We start from the raw sequence: 21,109 nt of genomic DNA, 5'->3' as shown, positions 1-21,109 counted from the left end.
CACAGGAATAATCAATAGCCAAAGAATAAGAATACACTAACGTGCACAGAGTAAAGTTATCACGGGTATAATTAACCTGCTCCATCGTGGCTCAGAACACACCTTGGGCACTCATGTTGCCTTAAGAGAATCATTAGGCTTATTGATTCATTCATCATATATTTGCGGGCTCATTGCGGGGCCAGGTAACGTGTGGAGGGCTTGGTTTCAACGGACACCTTAATTTGGGAAAGAGACAGATGTTAAAGTCAACATCATCTTCCCAGTTCCTAAAGCACTGTCTCACACCGAGGAGGTATGAGACGACTTTTTCTTCTTTTCACTCTCTTCAACAACTCCACAAAAATGCATTAGGCACCTACGTGAGAGTTTCATGTATATTACCTCGTCCAGTGTTTGCCAAAGCCTTAGGAAACGAGTATGCGCATGTCCCCCATTTTGCAAACAAGGAACCAGCTCAGACGCAGAGAACTAGTAGCAGTGGCACAGGGATTCAAACCCAGGCAGCCTGGCTCCTAGGTCTTTGCTGCTATGCAGTATATTGGATGATTACGCATTTCGGAGACACTCTCAGGAAAATAAACAAGGTAATACAAGAATCTCAGGGACCGTAAACTCGTAGTCTGTAGATCGGATATGGTGCCCTGATACATGGCTCCCACTCTACCCAGATCCCACCACACCCTGCATTTTTCATACATTGGCATTTCAGAATGTGGCCCAAAGCTTTTGAACTGGTGACCCCTCACTGAAAGCAATTCCTTGGGGGAGGTCCGATCAGATTGGGAAATGAGAAGGAGCTCTTCTCCTTCAGGAGGATGAAATTCCATTGGACGTCGGTGGAGGGATGAATGCAGAGTCTTTTTTTTTTTTTAGGTGGAATGGGGCACATAATCACAGCATGTCAGTTGGCCACAAGCACTGTTGAATGAAAAATTGGAAAGTGAGCAGATCCTACCTCCCAGGATTTAGATCTTGAGTCTAGAGAAACTCTCAGAAATGTGAACAAGGAAGCATGTTCAAACATGTTTGTCGTGTAACTGTTTGTGTTTGAGAGGGGAAATAGCAAACAGTCTCAAAGTACATGCGGAGAAGAATGGATAAATCGTGTCGTATGGGTCCAGTGGACCACGGCAACGAAACTGAAGGGAGCAAAGTTGCATACACGAACATGTATAAATCTTAAAAGAGAGGAACTCTTAAAGCCATGTGGAAAAAACCAACATGAAAGTTTCAGAAAGAAATTACTGGGGTAGAGAAATACTACCCATTTTTACAGATTCAGATATATAGGTAAAAAGTATAAAAAGATGCATAAAAAATAATCATGAAATTCGTGACAGTGGCAAGGAAAGAAAAGAAATGAGATCCCGGAGAGGTTTCAAATAGGCTTTTTGGCTGTATCTCTAAGGTCACTTTTTTTTCACGTTTATTTATTTACTTTGTGAGAACAGGGAGAAAGAGAGCGTGAGTGGGGGAGAGGCAGAGAGAGAGGGAGAGAGCGAATCCCAAGCAGGCTCTGTTCTGTTAGCATGGAGCCCAACGCAGGGCTCCATCTCATGACCATGAGATCACGACCTGAGCTGAAGTCAAGAGTCGGACGCTTAACCAACTGAGCCACTCAGGTGCCCCTCTAAGGTCCCATTTTTTAAGCTGGGTGGTGGTGATGTTCAACATATTCTGTATACTTTTTTATGCCTAAGTCCTACTTTCTAAAATTACAAAGAATTTATTAGGAAAATTTATCGAAGACGTACTGAGGCACAGAGAGCTGAAGTCAGGAGACAAGTAGGGAGATCACCACATTGCAGGCGAGGAGCAGAGTGGGCACAGTAAGGGACAGAGTAATACCCTTGTCAAAGGAAAACAATGACAGAACTAGTAATACCAGAAGGGGAAAAATCAGCGTCTCATGTTTTCAAGCCTAGAGGAATGGGTGATTGAAAGGATGATAGCAATCTTTCCAAAGGTACAAGGAGTAAGGGTTTTGAACATGGTTTTGTTGGGGAGATTACTTCATTTTCTTTCGGCAGCTAAAACAATGGCAGGTAGGTGATGGAGATACCCAATTTTTAAATATCACAACTACCTAATATCCGAATTTAAGTTTTACACCACTCCCTTACCAGGACAAAAACTTCTGACACACGTAACTTACGAGAATTCCAAGGATGTTGGCATAGGCCACTTAAAACATGCATGTGGCTTAATCTATAAAAATAAACAAATAATAATTGTGTACCACCACCAAAATAATGAGAAGGAATGTAAACTGTTAATCATAGCAACTGCAAATAACTGTTTTGATCAACTCTATTTTTCTAAGGACAAACTGTCACAACTGATCAGATATTCTGGGGAAACAGCCAGAATTAGAAGTAAAGACTACCAGATAGTAATTGATGATTCGATTATTGGCCTTCTGAAATCTCTGTGGGCAATGATTTAATGTTTCTGGTTCTATTTTTCCTCATCAAAACACAGTTGCAATACCTAATCTATACATTCAGCAGGATAGTATGAAGACAAATTGAAATTCATCAATTATAATGCACTCAAATTTCCTCGAGATGGTGGCTCTAAAGACACAAGACATTATTATTAATTAAAAAGTCCATAGTGAATCTACGTGACGAGAAACATTCATTCACACTAATCACAAAACCAGTGCAGCTTGCAACAGGTTCATTCTGGAGAAGTACAGTGATGGGGGACAGCTTCACCCCAGGAAATCACTCATTTCACAGGATCTTGTTCTGTTTTTTTATCGATTTCCTTTGAAAGGCCAGAAATCAGATCATTTACTAGAGCTTAACGTCACTTTCTGGGAACGCACTCCTGGTAGCCCTTTTCTAAATACATAAATCTACCCAGTGTGCAGAAATAAATCCCACAGGCCTTTCTAGTACATTCTGAATTTACAGGGAGCTACTTGAAGTTTTCAGGAAAACACAGTCCTCTTGAATTTTCAGTTCCATGTTCTGCTTCTTCATTGCACTTCAAGTTATGAACGATGCTTAGATTTTGTTTTATTTCCTATAAGTGTTGGGAATCACTCCTTGCCCTTTAGAAGCTTAAGTTTTCTTGAAATAGGAGGAGGGCTATCCTACCCTTGAGGTCCTCTCTAATATGCATCTTTCCCTTTCTTCCTTAAGTCTTCTAGGCTTGTAGCAAATGCCTTTTGTACTCAAGGTAATGAGAACATATGGTACTAAGACCGTCAAAATCCAAGAGTAAAGATTCATTCAACTCTAGTCCATATGTTGAAAATCCAACTACTAAAATTCACGCTGCCATACTTTCTTACTGATGAAGTTGTCTCCTCTTGTTTCACAACTGAGAAATCCACTTCCCCCAGGACCTTCACTCTCTGAGTAATACCTTAAGTTACGCCTTAAAATGAATGTGTCATCTTGACATTTCAGGTCATGTAAGAACAGGCTTAGATTTATTTTTTCCAAGAGTCACTAGACCTGAAAGGAAAAGCAATGATAATTTCTATAAAATGTAAGTATGAAATATTTTAGGACAGTTGCTACACTATTTTTTAAATTTTTCTTAAATGTTTTAATTTATTTTTGAGACATGAGCAGGGGAGGGAAAGAGAGAGAGGGAGACACAGAATCCGAAGCAGGCTCCAGGCTCTGAGCTGTGAGCACAGAGCCCGACGCGGGGCTCAAACTCACAGACTGAGATCATGACCTGAGCTGAAGTCGGATGCTCAACCGACTGAGCCACCCAGGTGCCCCGACACTTGCTACATTATTAATAGCATGGATGTCAAGGGGTGATTCCTGAGAATTTGGGAGTTTGAGAGTTCAGAAAGTGTGTGTGTATTAAGTGTTGGTTGTTTTTGTTGGTGGGGGGGGGGGTTCTTTTTGTTTATTTATTTATTTTTTATTTATTTGTTTTTTATCATTTTCCTCCCAGTAACATTTAATTCGAGCATCCCCTTATTGATGTGAAGAGGAACATTTTTGCTAGGGAATAATATGCTTCAAAAAGAGAAAGTTCAAATGTTTCCGGTTTCACTAAAATAAAAGCAGAGGGGTGATGTGTGGGTAAAATATATCCCAAATTTGTAAGTGGTGTGTTGGTTAAATTTTTTTCTATGGTAGCAGAAAATGAATTAATTACCCAAATACATCATGGGGAAGACCATCAAGGTCCCATGCTCCCATGCTCACATGCGCAAGCATGTACACACACACACGCACATGCACACACACACACACACACACACCACTTGTCCATGTTTATTGCAACACAAATGATATGTTGCAATTAACAGAGACTTGCAAAAATTATAATCAAATACAAACAAATTTTGATATTAACAAACTACTGATCAAATCGTTTCATTTTTTGCGTTACCAGTCTCAGCTCTTGTTCAAAGAGGTTTGGTTGATTTTCAGAACTTAAATTATCATCAAGGATCTATTTTGTGCCAAGCACTGTGCTAAGTGCTTTACGCGCACGGTTTTCATTTTATCTTGGCAGTAACTCTACAAATAGACACCACGATTGAACAGCTTCATGGTTGAGGAAATTGAGACTTAAATTTAATAACTGTCCAACATCAAGACATAAGAATAAGAGCAGAGACTGGGGCTCAAATTTGTCTACATATAAACCTTGTGTACAATAGTCCTATCCATGCTAAATTTCCAATGCAAGGCGGTCTCTCAGAATGAAGATCAACTAAAAGAACCCTCGCTATGGACTCAGTGTATCCTTCCAAAATTCATACCTTGAAGCCCTAATCCCTAATCCCTATGTGGAGGTGGGACCCGTGGGAAGGTAATAAGGGATATTTTGAGTCATGAGGGTGAGACTCTCATGATTGGATTAATGGCCTTATATAATCTGGAAGAGACAGCAAGGAAAGGCCATGTGAGAACACATGAGAAAGACAGCCATCTGCAAACCACAGTGAGAGACCTAACCAGACACTGAATATGCTAGCACCTTGACCTTGGACTTCCCGGCCTCCAAAACTAAGAAATAAATGTCCTGTGATATTTTGCTATAGAGGCTTGAGCAGACAAAGCCAGACCTTGCAGACCTACACCATCCTCATGGAAAATATGAGTAAATTAAGTCCTGGAGACTGTGATTTGGACAAAGTTATACCATTAACTGCCATTTTTAATATCTTGTAGGTCACTGACACTGTTATATCTCTAAAAGTGCCAGTGAAACAGCCCCTTCCTCCTCTTCCCATCCACAGGAAGAAAGTTGTTGAAGACAACACTATAAGTGGTGAGAGCTTCATCTGGGAAGCTGCCTCCACCTTGAGGTTTCCCAAGAAGTGAGAGGTTCTGATGAAACCACAAAGGAGCACAGGTGAAAGCCCTGTGTGCTGTCCAATCAAAACAACCTTTGGGAGAAGCTAAAGAACTTGCAATGCACAGCACACATTTGGCCAGAAAAGGCTCCTGACTGTGAAAATGTCCAAGATTTTTAGACTAAATTTCACCAGTGTCCATTGCCAAGATCTCTTTCACTCTGTCTCCCTCTTTTTCTCTCTGCCCATCTCTCTCAGTGAAAGTTACACATACTCTATAAAATATAACCTATGTCATTCTGAGAAGTCAGTGGGCAACAGAAGAAGAATGGAAACTTTGGGTGGGAACTTTGGGTCCCATTTAATCCCACTTAAGAACAGTCTAGAACCAGTTTCAAAAAATGGACACATTTAAAAACATTTTTTTAATGTTTATTTTTGAGGGGGGAGGGGCAGAAAGCGAGGGAAACACAGAATCCGAAGCAGCTCCAGGCTCTGAGCTGTCAGCACAGAGACTGACATGGGGCTCAAACTCATAGACTGAGATTATGACATGAGCCGAAGTCTGATGCTTAACCAACTGAGCCACCCAGATACCCCAAAATGGACCCATTTCTGACTCCTTAATTGCCACTACTTGAGGACCAGAGCATGGTTGTATAAGAAAGATCGACTAAATGAGACTGTGGTCCAAGATACCCTTTGATGCATAATCTTTGCTGGGGTGTCATAAAATGCATTAATCTTCCTGGCTTATTTTTCCCAACCTACCCCAAATTTAAATGCTGAACATTTAATGGAAAGTTAGATGTGAGTATAGAGGTCAACGCTTGGACACCTAAATCATTCCCCCATTGCTGAATCTTGTTAATATGAATCTTGAAGAAATAAACATGAGGGATTACTTCTTTGCGTAACGAATGCTTTTTGTTGAACTGAACTATATGTGGAGCTTAAAGAAAAAAATGCAAAAATATGAAACTTAGAGATGAAAATTGAAAGACAATACATATGCCCTCACTGAAGTCACTAGACTCACACAACAAAGCCATCAGAAATTGGTATCTTAAAAGCCAACTGGGGACTACAATGTCTTGATTATATACGGGGATTTTTTGTGAAAGTGTATTTGCAGTGTTGCCCAAATCAGAACAAATAATGTAAAGAAATATCCCACAAGAAATGCATTTACATCTATAAAAATGAGTTAATTTTTCTATTGTAAATTATATATATTACATATATATGTATGTACATTGTATATATGTATAATATGTATATCTTACACATATATACATAAATTCACAGAACCAAGTTGAGGATGGCAGGCTAATCACGAAAGCATAAAGTTCAGGAGTCCAAACACTCAATCTGTTGGTAATAAAATCTTCTGCGTAAGAAATGTAATAAGAATAAAAATTACTCACAAAGTTCCCACAGCATGAAAACCGTTGCAACTAGGCGCTGGCTAATTCCCAAATACTGATGATCTGACCCACCCCAACTGATGATCTGACCCACCCCAAAGCAGAGTATGTAACAGTACACATAAAGAAATGATTATTAGAATAGCGAAAACCCTACGTGATTGCTTCTCTGAGAGCACACAAAAGAAAATTCACAGTGTCTGTCCTATGACCCACTCACTACTCTCTATGTCCTCCCGTCTGCTCAATGAAATCTGCAGTCCTCAGCCTTCACGCAAAGAACACAGTAGGGCTGGATCCTCAGGGACTCCTGGATCATCACTGATGTCGATGACATCACTGTCTGGTGGTAGAACAAGATGGCAAAGCCAAATTTCATTAAGGAGTATAATAGTTTACTAACTAGTGGGGAGTGAAGCACACTGTTTTCTGAAAGGTCTTGACATAGGTTGAATTTGCTTCCTGACCTACCACCTCTATTTCAGTTAATGACCATCCCCTGAGTCAATTAAGCTAAAACCTTGGAATCACCTAGACTCCTCTATGCACTAAATTCTGCTAATTCTATCTTCTTAGCAAATCCGAGATAAACCCATAAGACAGAGACTTCTCCAGAAGGATCATGCTCCTACATTTTCACAATGAACTATTATTAAATACGTTTTCTGATCCATATTCTCTCATAATTTCTTCTCTGGCCCACTCGGAATTAATCCTTCCCTCCTACCTTCTGCCATTCCACACAGGAAATACCTGCCCTGTTTTACCTATTACTGGTACTGGAATAATTTGTTTATATGCGTGTGACTTCAATCAGCTGTGTGATCTCTGAGAACAGAGACCTTATTCTCACTTCCATGCTTGAAACATAGTAGAAACTCAATAAATCTTTGCGAGATGGGAGGGGATGAGAAAGAGGTGAGCAGGCATCCCTAGAATGTAAAGGGGAACAAGGGTCAATTTAAGTCTAGTCATGAAAGTGCCACTAAAACAGTGTTCTTTAAACTGGTAGAGTTATGGGGCACCTGGGTGGCTCAGTCAGTTAAGCGTCCGACTCTCGGTTAGGGCTCGGGTCATGATCTCAGGGTTTCATGAGTTCAATCCCTGAGTAGGGCTCTGAGCTGACAGCATGGAGCCTGCTTGGGATTCCCTATCTCTCCCATTCTCTCTGCCCCTCTCCCACTCTTGCGAGCTGTCTCCATCTCTCTCAAAATAAAAAAAAAAATTTAAAAATAAAATAAAATAGCAGAGTAATACCTTAAGATACCACACTGAGACATGCACTCTAAGACTAGAGATGAAAAAAGTTTAGGAATCGGGGCCCACGTTCCATACATACTTGAGCATATGTACGGGTACACACACACACACACACACACACACGGCCTGGCAGGGGGTAGAAGAGCTAAAATTCTTCACTGGGACTCCTTTTCAGTCCAAGTAAATTGTAGCCAACTCCCCCAAGGTCTTGTAGACCTGGTCATCAAACATCTGCCTGAATCAAACAATCATGAACCCAGCTGGTCATAAAATGACCACGCTCAGGCTGAAAGCCTAAGCAACTTATATGCGTTTGTCTCTGCTATTTCCAGGCAAAACAGGGAGACTAAAAGAGATGCTCCCCATTCATCTGACCGCTTGCTGTTCTAAGAAGCCAATCCATCAACAAATGATCTTAATGATTTCTCTTATTTCTTAGTAAATAAGAAACTCCTGATCTTTCAATCTTTACTAGTCCTGCCTCTCGAATCCACCTTTGGCATAGTCACAGAACATTCCTCAAAAGCTGCAAACTTTCTTACATGTTATAAAATACATGATATGTTATTTTTTTAAAATTTTTAACGTTGATTATTAACTTTTGAGAGAGACAGACAGAGTGTGAGCAGGGGAAAGGCAGAGAGAGAGGGAGACAAAGAATCTGAGGAAGGCTCCAGACTCCGAGCCATCAGCACAGAGCCCACCGCCTGCATTGAGTTCATGAACCATGAGATCATGACCTGAGCCCAAGTCAGGTGCTTAATTGACTGAGCCACCCACGCACCTCAAAAAGTTAATTTTTTTTAAAGGATTAAAAGAATTCACTGGAGAGAAGAATTGTTATATCATCTAAGCTTCTACCCAAAAGTGCTTAAGAAAAGTCACCTAATGAATATGGTTATTTCAATAAAAGAAGTAAAAGAATTAGTCCGATGTCCTTATAGATGACAAAGGTATCCTAGAGCCCTCCTATAACTGGAAGCATGGATTAGAACTCGTTTAATTTCAGCCGAACACAACTTCAAGCCTGCCTTTAAATCATGAACCGATGAAACACCTTGTAGCAAAGGGGTAACATCATGTGTCATGGGATCAGCAGTGGACAAACGCAGTCACTGAATTTCAAAATTAGAAAATACCGGGTATGATTTAATCTAGCCCTTTTGCTTTGGGGGATGAGGGCTCTGAGTCTCACAGAAGTGACATGGTTTGCCCAAGTGTCCACAGTTAGTGCTGGAGCCCAGAACCAGAGCCAGATCTTTGATGGCTGGTCCAGTGTGCTTGCTCTGTAAGAACTCAGACCCCAGGAACCATCCTTGGCCAGAGCTAGTCCACACTGCTGCCTCTTTGGCCCAAGGGATATGATACTATGAAGTAGATAGAATCAAAATCTCTTCAATAACACCAGAGCCTAGGATGGTTAAGTTCTCCTCTGGTCTTTATCTTAAAGGGCACACGACAGCATTGGGAAGGATTACAGTGACCTTCACAATTTATGAAAGTAACTCCACAAACCCCAGTGTAATAGTATTGTGTTAAAAAGTCCTACCAATATCCATTTGCTGTGTTAAAGCTTTTAGAGTTAGAAATCTACTTTGGTAGATTTCCATTTGTTTCCCACACTCTAAGATATGGACTAAAAACAATTCTGGGTGCCTGGGTGGCTCAATTGGTTGAGCATCCAACTCTTTTGTTTTGTTTTAAGGTTTATTCATTTTTCAGAGACAGAGAGAGAGCGTGAGCGGGGGAGGGGCAGAGAGAGAGGGAGACACAGAATCCAAAACGGGCTCCAGGCTCTGAGCTGTCAGCACAGAGCCCGACGCTGGGCCTGAACTCACGGACGCCGAGATCATGACCTGAGCCAAAGTCAGATGCTTAACCGACTGAGCCACGCAGGCGCCCTGAGCATCCGACTCTTGATTCCAGCTCAGGTCATGATCCCATGGTTGTGGGATGGAGTCCCCGAGTCAGGCTCCGCACTAAGCAAGGAGCCTGCTTGAGATTCTCTCTGTCTCTGTCTCTGTCTCTGTCTCTCTCAAAATTTTAAAAATTAAGAAAAATTTAAAAACACAGTTCTTAGAAGGAGACTATTGGTGGAGACTGTTTTCCTGGTGGCAAGTAGAAACAAACACAGCTAATTTTCCTTCTTTGCCAATGGACAAACTGTCTACCGCAAACTCACAGAACACAAGTTTATTAATCTCTAGAGTAGATCGTATATGTATTGGTTGTTCTATTTCTCAGGGTGAGAATAAGACTTAAAAAGATCTAGGGGCGCCTGGGTGGCGCAGTCGGTTAAGCGTCCGACTTCAGCCAGGTCACGATCTCGCGGTCCGTGAGTTTGAGCCCCGCGTCGGGCTCTGGGCTGATGGCCCAGAGCCTGGAGCCTGTTTCTGATTCTGTGTCTCCCTCTCTCTCTGCCCCTCCCCCGTTCATGCTCTGTCTCTCTCTGTCCCAAAAATAAATAAACGTTAAAAAAAAAAAAAGACTTAAAAAGATCTAAATCGAAATATCTAGTTACAACCCCATTTATCGTTGTGACTTGTCATAGGCTATCTCATCTTTGTTGGCTTTGTTTTTCATTTCTCTTAAATCATACAGGCAGTGGGTAAAAATTCCAAACAGAAGCTACCACCTAAATAAACATAAATAAACTTTCTAACTCTTTGATGTCATTCACACATCAGTAAGATTTTTGTAATTGAAAATATTAATGGGATTTGTAACCTGAATATAAAACATGCTCAGACCTTAGCTTTCCTTAATATTCTATTCTGTGATCTAGCAACAAAATCCAAGGGTTAAGAGGGGATTCTTTACATCCATAATTCTTATCAGGCAATTGTTTCACTCAGATCAGTCAAAAGAAAGAGATCGCTTTTGGTATGCTGTATTAAATATTTCCCATTCTCCACTGTTTCCGTATGTTCTGTATGGGTCCATTAATTTAGAATAAATGAGTAAAGACTTCACAAAATAGCTACATTACTTTGGGCTTTTAGGGAAAATTTTTCTCCGTGTCTGATCTAAACTCAGATCCGCCATACCTCAAATAAATATTTATTCCTGTTGTTATGCCTTAGGTGTTTGAGACAGCAACTCAATGTGGTTTCACTTCATGAATAAACAACAACATTTTGTAAATTAGCTATTCAAGCTCAGCATATTAGAAGGGGTACCGACTAAATAATAAATAGAATTGACCGGATCACATAAATATTCTTACACAGGTTCTGGGAGCGACAAGGTCTGGATTCCAATGTCGGGTCCCTCTTCCAATCCGGGTGACCTTGGCAGAACTACTTAGTGGCACCTTAAGTTTTCTCATCTCTGAGATGATATAGTGGCAGTACCTACACTTAGTGGAGCAATGTGGGGATTAAGAGTGACATTTGAGGAAAAGTACCTGGATTAGAAAACATAATCTTACCTATTATTGGAGATCATGGTTTTTCAAACCTTATTTCTACCTATTTGGAGGCCCCTGAAAACACATACGGGCTTCGTCTCTATGCTCATCTCTGTGGTTCCTCATGACCCAAGTTTGTCTCCTGCTCCCTGTCACCAAACCCATAGTCCCCAACCTGCCGTGATGTGCACATCATCTAGAAGAATCTTCATGTTCACATTTCTCTTCAGTAAATAAGGTTCTTTGCTGCAAAACAGTCCTAAGTCAAGAGATCCCTAAAGAGGCGGGCGACAGTTCTGAAGAACAATCTCCAGGTTTTTAGGTTAGAGGGCCTGCCTCTTAGTGTCCTGGGTCCCATTGCCACGCAGTCTAGTCTGATCTGTCCTCCCAGGAAAACTTCCTGTTCCCACACCGAGGTGACCCTATCTCACACTGGCCTAGGGACACACTCAGATTTCTCTACGGTTGCTGCAGCCATGCGTGAGCCTCGTTGTATTTAAAGTCCCACAACTACTCTTCGGGAGAACAGTAAAGTCACACAAAAGAAAGAGTCAAGTTGCACAAAACACACGTATGGCCACATGAGCCTATGGTGCGGCCACAGGAGATTTCCTCTCCTGGCCCCTCAGCCGCTCTCAACAATCACAGATGATCTGTCCCCTGGCTCCTGGCTCCCCGAAGCCCCCTCAACACACAGGACTCCAGGCCCATGTGGACGACCTGACCTAATGTACATGCCCCTTGCCCTCTGCTGCCCCTCCTTCACTCCAGCCTGGGGCCCTTCCCTTCCAGAAACAGTTCCAACTGCTAGCTTTGAAACTCTCCCACCCAGTGCAGACGAACCACCCTCCAGGGCTTCTTACCCATGTTCTTCATCTCAATGCATCCTCTTCTACCTCCTGAAGACCCCCGCCCCGATCTGCTACTTCTTTCTGGCTTTGTTTCCTCCCACACCCCATAATCACTCTCCCAGCACGGGGTGGGGGTGGGGGGAGCGCAGTGAAAAGGTAAGGTCGACGTTGCTGCTTCCTCTCTCTGCAACTCAGCATTACAAACCCCCTCTGAGCCCAGCCTCATAGTTCACCTCTCTGCACCTGCTCCTCATCCCTACTGGGTAAAAATACAGAGCCACATGGCTGTGCAGACTGGGGGCACCTTGCTCCAGCCTCTGGGGGCGGGGGGGAGGCGCTCCATCATACCCAGTGGTCCTTAATGCTCCAAAGCCCTCCACCGCCGAACTTCATTTCTAAAGGCCCCTCAGACTCTTCCCCATGCTGCCTCTTCTCCATCTCAGCAGACTGTCTCATATCCCTCTGCCTGATTTGCATGTCTCTGTGTTCCTCAAACTGCTGCTCTTCTCGCCCAGATCACCTTCCCCTGCAGCCAGTGGCTTCAAGTACCAGATACAAATCTCCGGCTCAAATTTCTATCCTGAGGTCCAGACCGCTATACGCAGCCACGGCCTGGCCCTATCCACTCGATTCCTCAGAAATTCTGCAAAAAGAAAATGTTCAAACAGCACCTATCCTCTTTCCCTCCCATCTACCAATCAGCCTCTGTGAATCACACTTGATGGTCCCTCTCCCTTACCCCTGACCTCCACCCCTGCCTCCACTGATCTGATCCCCGTTATCTGGAGATTAACCTCTTTGAGTTCCGGCAGCTGCCTATCAGTCCTGATGTCGGCCTAATCCTTTGCCTGGATTGTTATCTTCTTGCCTTCCCAGCATGCCCACCACACTCCCCTGACCCCTTTAACGTCCCCTGCTACCAAGGCTCTTTCTTCACTGTCAAGCTGACCAGTCACAGGCGGCAGACCACCCTCCAGGGGCTCCCTGAGCTTTCACGGTTCCGTCCCAAATCCATGCTCCAGCCACAGGGTCCTGCTAGATGATCACACCTTATTTCCTCACTGCCACTCCCCAGCAAGCGTCTTTTGCTCTTGTCACACCAAATTACACAGGAGTCCTCCAAAATACATGTTTTCATGTATTGACAGCTTCAGGCAGCTGCCTCTCTCTGGCCCCCTTCGTGCTCTTCTTTAGACTTGAACTCAAGATTTCTTCCTCCCCACAGACTTTGCTGCCTCTAAGTATGGTTAACCAACATTCTCCCACCTACTCTCACATGTATTTGTCTCCTGACACTTTTCATGTGGCATTTAAAAAAAATTTTTTTTCAACTTTTTTTAATTTATTTTTGGGACAGAGAGAGACAGCATGAACGGGGGAGGGTCAGAGAGAGAGGGAGACACAGAATCGGAAACAGGCTCCAGGCTCCGAGCCATCAGCCCAGAGCCCGACGCGGGGCTCGAACTCACGGACCGCGAGATCGTGACCTGGCTGAAGTCGGACACTTAACCGACTGTGCCACCTAGGCGCCCCTCATGTGGCATTTTAATTGCTTAGCTCCCTGGCCCTCTCCAGCAGCTGGGGAGCAGGGAGCGTGTCAGGCTGCATAAAGCTCTTCTGGAAAGGGCCAGACAGTGAATACTTTAGGCTATGTGAACATCATGGTCTCTCAATGACGAAGTTGTAACTACTCATCGATGGCACATAAATGAATGGGTATGTCTGTATTCCAATAAAGCTTTACTTATGGGCACCGAAATTTATATTTGATGTAATTTTCATATGCCACAAAATAATAACCTCCTCTAAATATTGTTTAAATCATTTCAAAAGGTAAAACCCATTGTTAGATCATGGGCTGTTCAAAAACAGGCAGCAGACCCATGCTATTAATATCGCTATCCTGCACTCCAGGCTTACAACGACACAGTCGACACTTAGCAAATGTTGGCTCAATAGATGACGGGGACCCATTTGGCTAAATGGCCTCCAGATGAGAGAGATGGCTAAGAGCGTCACATTTTCTCTGGAGGAAACAGAAGTCAACAAGATCAGCATATTTGGTCTGTTGCTTTGCTAACTATGTCAATGTTTGCCCCGGAGAGCTTGAACTTTACAAGGGCAAAGGACAGGAAGGCAAGGGGTTGTGTCTTCTCTCCCTGAGGAAGCCTAAAGAGTTAATTCGCTTTGAGAGTCCGTTGCAAGCGCAGCATTGAAGGGCAAGTGCCAAAAAACAAGTTCCCTTCTATTTTATTTCCTGGGGTTTTAAAGGCGGCAATATCTCTGATAACCAACTACGATAATAATCTTTAGAGAAATTGGTAAACATTAGTATGATTAAGGCACAGAAAAGCCTTTAATTTGTACCTCCAGAGTAAAATGCTAATAATGGCATACTTTTCAAAGCATATAAATGATAAAGATTTGGTTTTCCTCTAACAATTTTGAATTACAAAGCACCACTCTGCCTCTCTGAGGGGCCTGGCCTCAGAGGTCAGAAAGCGAAGGATCAGATAGGAGGCTGGGACCGGTGTGGGAGGATGCACTCCTGTTCGAGACTCTTTCGCGACAAAGTTGCGGCATTTCCTAGCGCATGATGCCTGCTAAGACATTCTGTATTCGGGAAATAACATCGATACTTGTAAAAGATTCTACTCTGTTTAAGAAATGATTTCCATCAAGCTAGCAGCTCGTGCAAATCTGGTAGTGGTCCTGGCTGCAGCAGCCGACCTCAGAACCCAGCCCTCTGCCTGGGAGGAAGTTTGAAGGGAAACCCAGAGGGGCTCCGGGCAAGAGCAGAAGGGGCTTTTGTCCTCCCTGCATCAGCAGCTGGGCCAAGTTTCGTAAGTAGCCAAATTGTGGCACCAGAGGGGTACCGATCCCCCGTCAGATCACAGATCAGGGAATGGAAGCATGTCTTGAGAGCGGAGGTGGCTGATAGTCTTTTCCTGTCTTGGAGGGAAAATTGAAAATTGTGATAGGAAGATTAAAAAAGGAAGTACCGGGCTAGTCAACTTTCCTAGTTATTCTGCCAAACAGTGTTTAAGTTGAGCTGCTTTTTTTCACATGCCTTATGATTCACGCAGATGCTTCCACATTGGTGCTTCCTAGGAAACTCTGGGAGAGGAGAGCAGTGTCGCCCTCCTACACTCTGCCTTCCGCAGCCCAAAGCTCTGCCCGTAGCTCTGAAACAGCCTCTGCGGGCCCACTTCGTGCTGAGGACCTACTGACGTTCAAAGCTCTGTTCTCTGGAATGATTCTGGTGGCTCAGATCCCAGACTCCGTGGTGGTGGTGGTGGTGACAGGGGTGTAGTGCCATGAAAGGCTGGATGTGGGCTCCCGGTGTTTTGTGATGTAAAAAAAAAAAAAAAATCAACATATATTTGGAGTCTCAGGATCAAACTTACTGACAATTTTGAATGGGGTGGGGCTACCCTGCTGGTGTGGCCCTGAGAAGAGGTGTGGGGCCTGTGGGTGGCTGACAGCTATTCTCCCCCATTTCTCATAGAAGAGGCCCCCAGAACCACACTGGATTCTGCGATCCTGCCTCTCCTAGTCTATCGGGCATCCTTCACCCCTCTGCGCAGGACAGAACCGACACAGGCCCTGAAGAATGCTGGTGAACGACACTGTCCTCTTGGCAATTTTACGTTTCTCACTCGAAACTATTTGATAGATTTTATATTTATCCGTAAATATTTTGTCTCTCTGCAGTGAGCCAAGGGCTGCACATTTTACAAACTTTGCCCACATTTCTTTTTCAAACTCACTCATCTATACGGTTGATGACCCTGTGTGACAATCTAAGAATTGAAGGCTCCCCTGTTGTCTCCTGCAAACTCATTTTTTTTTTTCTGCTCCACATCATGGCGTATTCCACCTTCCAATGCTAATTTCTTTCAAACTCTTTAAGTAAATCTATGTTTTTCACCTAAAATGCTTTAGGAACTTCTGAATCATGCTGTGAAGTGCCAGAGAGCATGGAAAATTTTAAACAAGAGATCGTCCAACAGTCATTTATATTTTGCTTGGAATGCATTCGAATTTTTCTTCCTTAGTTGATTTACTTTCTTAATCACGCTTTGCTTATGCTAATTGGTTTATATTTGTTGAAAACAAGCCACAGGAAGAAAGAAAATCTAAAAGCCTCATTTTAGAAAGAAACAACCCTGGCATGAAATACACAACTGGCGGGGCACCCGGGTGGCTCAGTTAAGTGTCCGACTTCAGCTCAGGTCATGATCTTGCAGTCCAGGAGTTTGTGCCCTGAGTCGGGCTCTGTGCTGACAGCTGGGAGCCTGGAGACTGCTTCGGATTCTTTGCCTACCTCTCTCTCTCTCTCTCTCTCTCTCTGCCCCACCCCCCAATGGTGCTCTGTGTCTCTCTCTCAGAAATAAACATTAAAAAAAATTTTGAAATAGACAACTGGCCATCCTCAATGGGGAGAACTCATTTGTGGTAACCAAGAATTTGATTATCCTGAAATTCTTGGTTAAAAGTCTTCACTTTTCCTCATACAATATCACAGAATTAGAAAATGTACGTTTTAAGTTTCATGTCAATGAAAGGTTCAACGATGTGTTACTTTTAGCTGCTCTGCCTGGGGAAAAAAAAATAGCACAGTGAAGCAGTATGGAAAGTAAGACAGAAATGTTACCTTAGCTTTTAAAAATGTAAACACGTGTCTCCGTGTCTCCGATATAATCAAGGACCGTAAGAATATGTGGTATTTACTTATTTGAAGTTCTATAATGAAATGTGAATACATTACCAACTGGTAACTCTATATCGTTTTCTTGTGTGTGCCCAAGAACCTTTAACTAGACAGATCATCAACTGTGAAAAACAGATTTTTTAAAGGGGCTATAATAATAACTACAAGAATTCATATGTATTTTTAAAAAAAAAATAATTAGGTTTCAAACAGAGTGAAATAAAGCCTCACATTGGAGGATATGAAATTTCTGCAGAAGGAGCATTTTTCAGCACTGACTATATAATTGGTAGATTAAGGAGAAGATATTTTGATCTGATCCTCGTTCAAGTGCATAGCAGGTTATTTTTAAAAATGCCCTAATCTCTGCAGTTTTCAAAAGCAGGACAAGAAAAACTACCATACTATACTTTATATCATTATTTCAAAGAGCTCTGAGAGGGAGTGTTAGTTCCTGGTGGGTACATGTGTGTTTCCTCCACTCTGGATGTCTGTGCTTTAATTTGTTTATTTAATAGAGTAATACGGAAAACAAGCAATAACAGAGTCAGTACTTTACCCACAGACCCAAGTGATAGAGGGAGGCAATTTTCCTTAAAGCAATTTCTGGGAGCACTTTCTGCATGAAAAAAAGAGACAGACTGAGAAGTGAAACTCCTTGAGTGTTAATGGTATCATCGATAGAACTGTTCTCGAGAGGCAGCGATCTTTGACCTCGATCCCATCTTCTGATTTCATTTTCAGAAAGACGAGGTGGGAGTAATCACAGGGCAGAGCTAGTCTATGTTCCCGGCCACCGCATCCCAAAGGACGCCACGCAGGACAGGCTGCATTAAGAGCACGGGTCCGTGTGGCCATTCTTATTTTCTTAGGTAAAACCGCCCCACAAACCTAAATAGTTACAAGAGACTTTAAGGAAAGCACTCTAATGGTATTAAATATAGCTCAAACTACCAATGAAAATGTCAAAAAGTGGATATCCATTTTTGGCAAGGCGTGGGAAGATGGGACTTCTCATATATCTGGGGTGAGTGCAACATAAGTCAAATTTAGAGAGCCAAAATTAGAGAGCCGAAACGGGGCATGTGCTTACTACTCAACCCAGACTTTGCACTTCTTGGAATCCTGCCTACAGAAATACCGCTAGGCAGCACTGTGTCTAATGACAAAAATTGGTAACAACTTGCATATCCGTCAGTAGAAGAAGTTAAGTAAACGGCTGTACATCCATTCTAATGGGGAAAGATCTCTAGGTCATGGTGCTGCATGAAAATGACTATGTTTTGAACAAGACGAATAGTATGATCCCACTTATATTAAAACACCTATGTGTCTATGTACCCATAGACATGTTAACCTAATGAAAAAGATCTGGTGGATATACACCAAAATATTGGGGGAGGGGGACCTTTCTGCAAAGGGAATGACATAACAGGGCAGTGGGAGTGAAGTCTTTTTTTTTAAACTTTATATATTCATAAAATGGGTTTATTTGAATATGTATATGTTTATACTATGTGGACAATTAAGAGATTTTTTTTAAAAGAACAAAGTGATCCACGTTCTTAAATTTTTTTAAATGTTTTATTATCCATAGATGAGAGAGAGGGAGACAGGGTGCGAGCAGGGGAGGGGCAGGGAGAGAGAGGGAGACACAGAATTTGAAGCAGGCTCCAAGCTGTCAGCACAGAGTCTGACACAGGGCTCGAACCCAAGAACCGCGAGGTCATGACCTGAGCCAGAGTCGGATGCTTGACCGACTGAGCCACCCAGGCGCCGCTTAAATTTTGTGGCCATAACCAGCCCCTTCCATGGGTATCTCAAGGAAGCTCAAAACATATTCCAGACATGGATTCGGCACTAATTTAGAGTGTTAATGAAATTAAGCATAAGCACTGCTATCCCGAGTTCAGGAATCCCACTAACTGGGTTCTAGTTTCATTTTATTGCTTTGACAGAAAATTGAACTCACCTCATCAGGTTCTACCAGACACTCAAATGACTTGGTAACTACTGCCCTCACTTTTTGGATGCAAGTTCATCAAATGACCTCCTTTCCTCATGGCTGACTCTGGGTCACTACTGAATGCATTCCTCTTACGGAACAAGCTTCCTCTGAATCAGTCAATGGAAGCGATAGCCTTTTAATTTCTCAATGTGCAGAGTATGGACTTAAGAACCAAATCCTGAGCCCAAAGCCTATCACCATGCATTTGCTTTTCATTTCTGGGTTTCATAACCTTCCTTTGCCCACCGTGCAAATCTTCTTAGTGGGGAGCCAACACAAACGAGCTTGCTTTGACTATTGTCCCCAACTTACTGTCCTAGGCTAAAACATCTCAGTGATTTAAATCCTTTATATTAGTTTTCCTGGTACACAATTATAGTTGGAATGTCAAATAGTTAAATACTTAAAAGAGCTCCCCCTGTATGATATAAAGTTACCGTTTTGTACTTCGATTTCCTTAAGACACATTTCCCTTTTATGGTTCTCCCTCGACCTCTCGACCACCACCCTCTGACCTTTAATATCTCCTCTTAACGATTTCAACTCATTCTTACTTTCTCCATCTCTCTTGGCACACGGCCGCTTTGTGATTTAGTAAATACAACCTGGTTATATAGGCGATGGGGATTGTGTTCATCGAACCCTTACACATTCAAGTTGAATCATCATCTAGGATCGGTACTGTCCAATATAATAGCCACCAGCCACATGTGGCTATTTATTTAAATTTAAGTCAATTTAAATAAAATTGACTTTAAAATTCTGTTTCTCTTTCTCACGAACCACATTTCAAGTGTTCAAGAGCCAAACGTAGCTAGGGTTGGTGGTCCTGGACAACAGATACACTGCAGTAAATTCTACTGGACAGCCCTAATCCAGGCATTTCAATGACAATGGTACCTAGAACCCAGGGAGAATTCAAAACTTTAATAGCAAGAAAAAACTGAATCTCGGAAAAGCAGAAAATGTATCAATTAATCATGAATAAAAGCAAAAACCAAACCCACTATGTGTAGAAAGAAGTTAACGAATTTCCTGAGTAAATACATTTTCTACAAATCTTTACATTTCTATTGAACAATCCAACAACAACCTCTTCCTAAGCATTACAAACACTGGCTGGATTATAACATTTGTTGATTCAGGAATAATCTACGGATTTTCCGAATTATTTTTTTTTGAACAGAAGATTTATGAAGCTTCCAGCCTGTTCCTTCTCACTGAGGTATAAACAAGTTTGAAAAGCTTGGGCAAACAGGAATGCGGGAATGTTCCCAAGTACTTTAACGCCCTCCGCAAGGGGAGCCAATCTTACCTCCTCCACCAGTGACAAGGGGCCATCTCCCCACTTGCCATGCATGTACTCATCCATCAGCCTGCTTGGCTGTCACCTCCCCGTGAAACCTGCCTGGAACCACCCCCTCCTTGCATACGACATCCCAGCAGTCATGTCTCCCTGCTTTGCCCACCTCCTGTGCCTGCTTCCAGAACTGTGCACATTCCACCAGATTCTAATTACCTACTGACATGCCTGTCCTCTTGTGTGGCTGGGAGCTCCGTGGGGGTGGGAAAATGACCCACTCTGATTTGTATTCCCAGCACCTAGCACTGTGTCTGACACAAAGAAGGTTCTCAATAAATATTGATTGACCCGAGCAAACTGGGCTCAGAGGGTAACCTGCTTTCACCCTCAGACTCCTGCAGTCAGGGGGATTGGAGGCGTAATCAATGTAACCTACTTTGTTACCATCTACATGCAATTAACAGACCCTTGAATTAATTTGCCGGAGCTATTATTGGCTATGATCCAGTTGGCTATTGACAACCTGCGTGTGTATTTGCTAACTTGGCTATAATGGTTTCCCAATTTCTTGAGGAAAAAAATAAGATACTCTCTGAAAACGAACAAGGTTGTTCAACCTGAATTCTTTGACATTTTTCAAAAAATACAAATAAATCCTGGGGCGCCTGGGTGGCTCAGTCGGTTAAGCGGCCGACTTCGGCTCAGGTCATGATCTCGCAGTCCGTGAGTTCGAGTCCTGCGTCGGGCTCTGTGCTGACAGCTCAGAGCCTGGAGCCTGCTTCAGATTCTGTGTCGCCCTCTCTCTGACCCTCCCCCGTTCATGCTCTGTCTCTCTCTGTCTCAAAAATAA

General features: G+C 42.7%; 1 protein-coding gene across 1 annotated transcript in view; it reads right to left on the bottom strand.

Annotated features, from left to right (window-relative positions):
- MARCHF11 (membrane associated ring-CH-type finger 11) overlaps nt 1–21,109 on the bottom strand; it is a 110,770-nt gene that overhangs the window by 6,166 nt on the left and 83,495 nt on the right. The gene's annotated exons all lie outside the window — the stretch shown is intronic.

This window comes from Prionailurus bengalensis, chromosome A1 (genome assembly GCF_016509475.1).
Source record: "Prionailurus bengalensis isolate Pbe53 chromosome A1, Fcat_Pben_1.1_paternal_pri, whole genome shotgun sequence".
NCBI lineage: Eukaryota > Metazoa > Chordata > Mammalia > Carnivora > Felidae > Prionailurus > Prionailurus bengalensis.
This window is presented reverse-complemented; position numbering and strand designations above follow the sequence as displayed.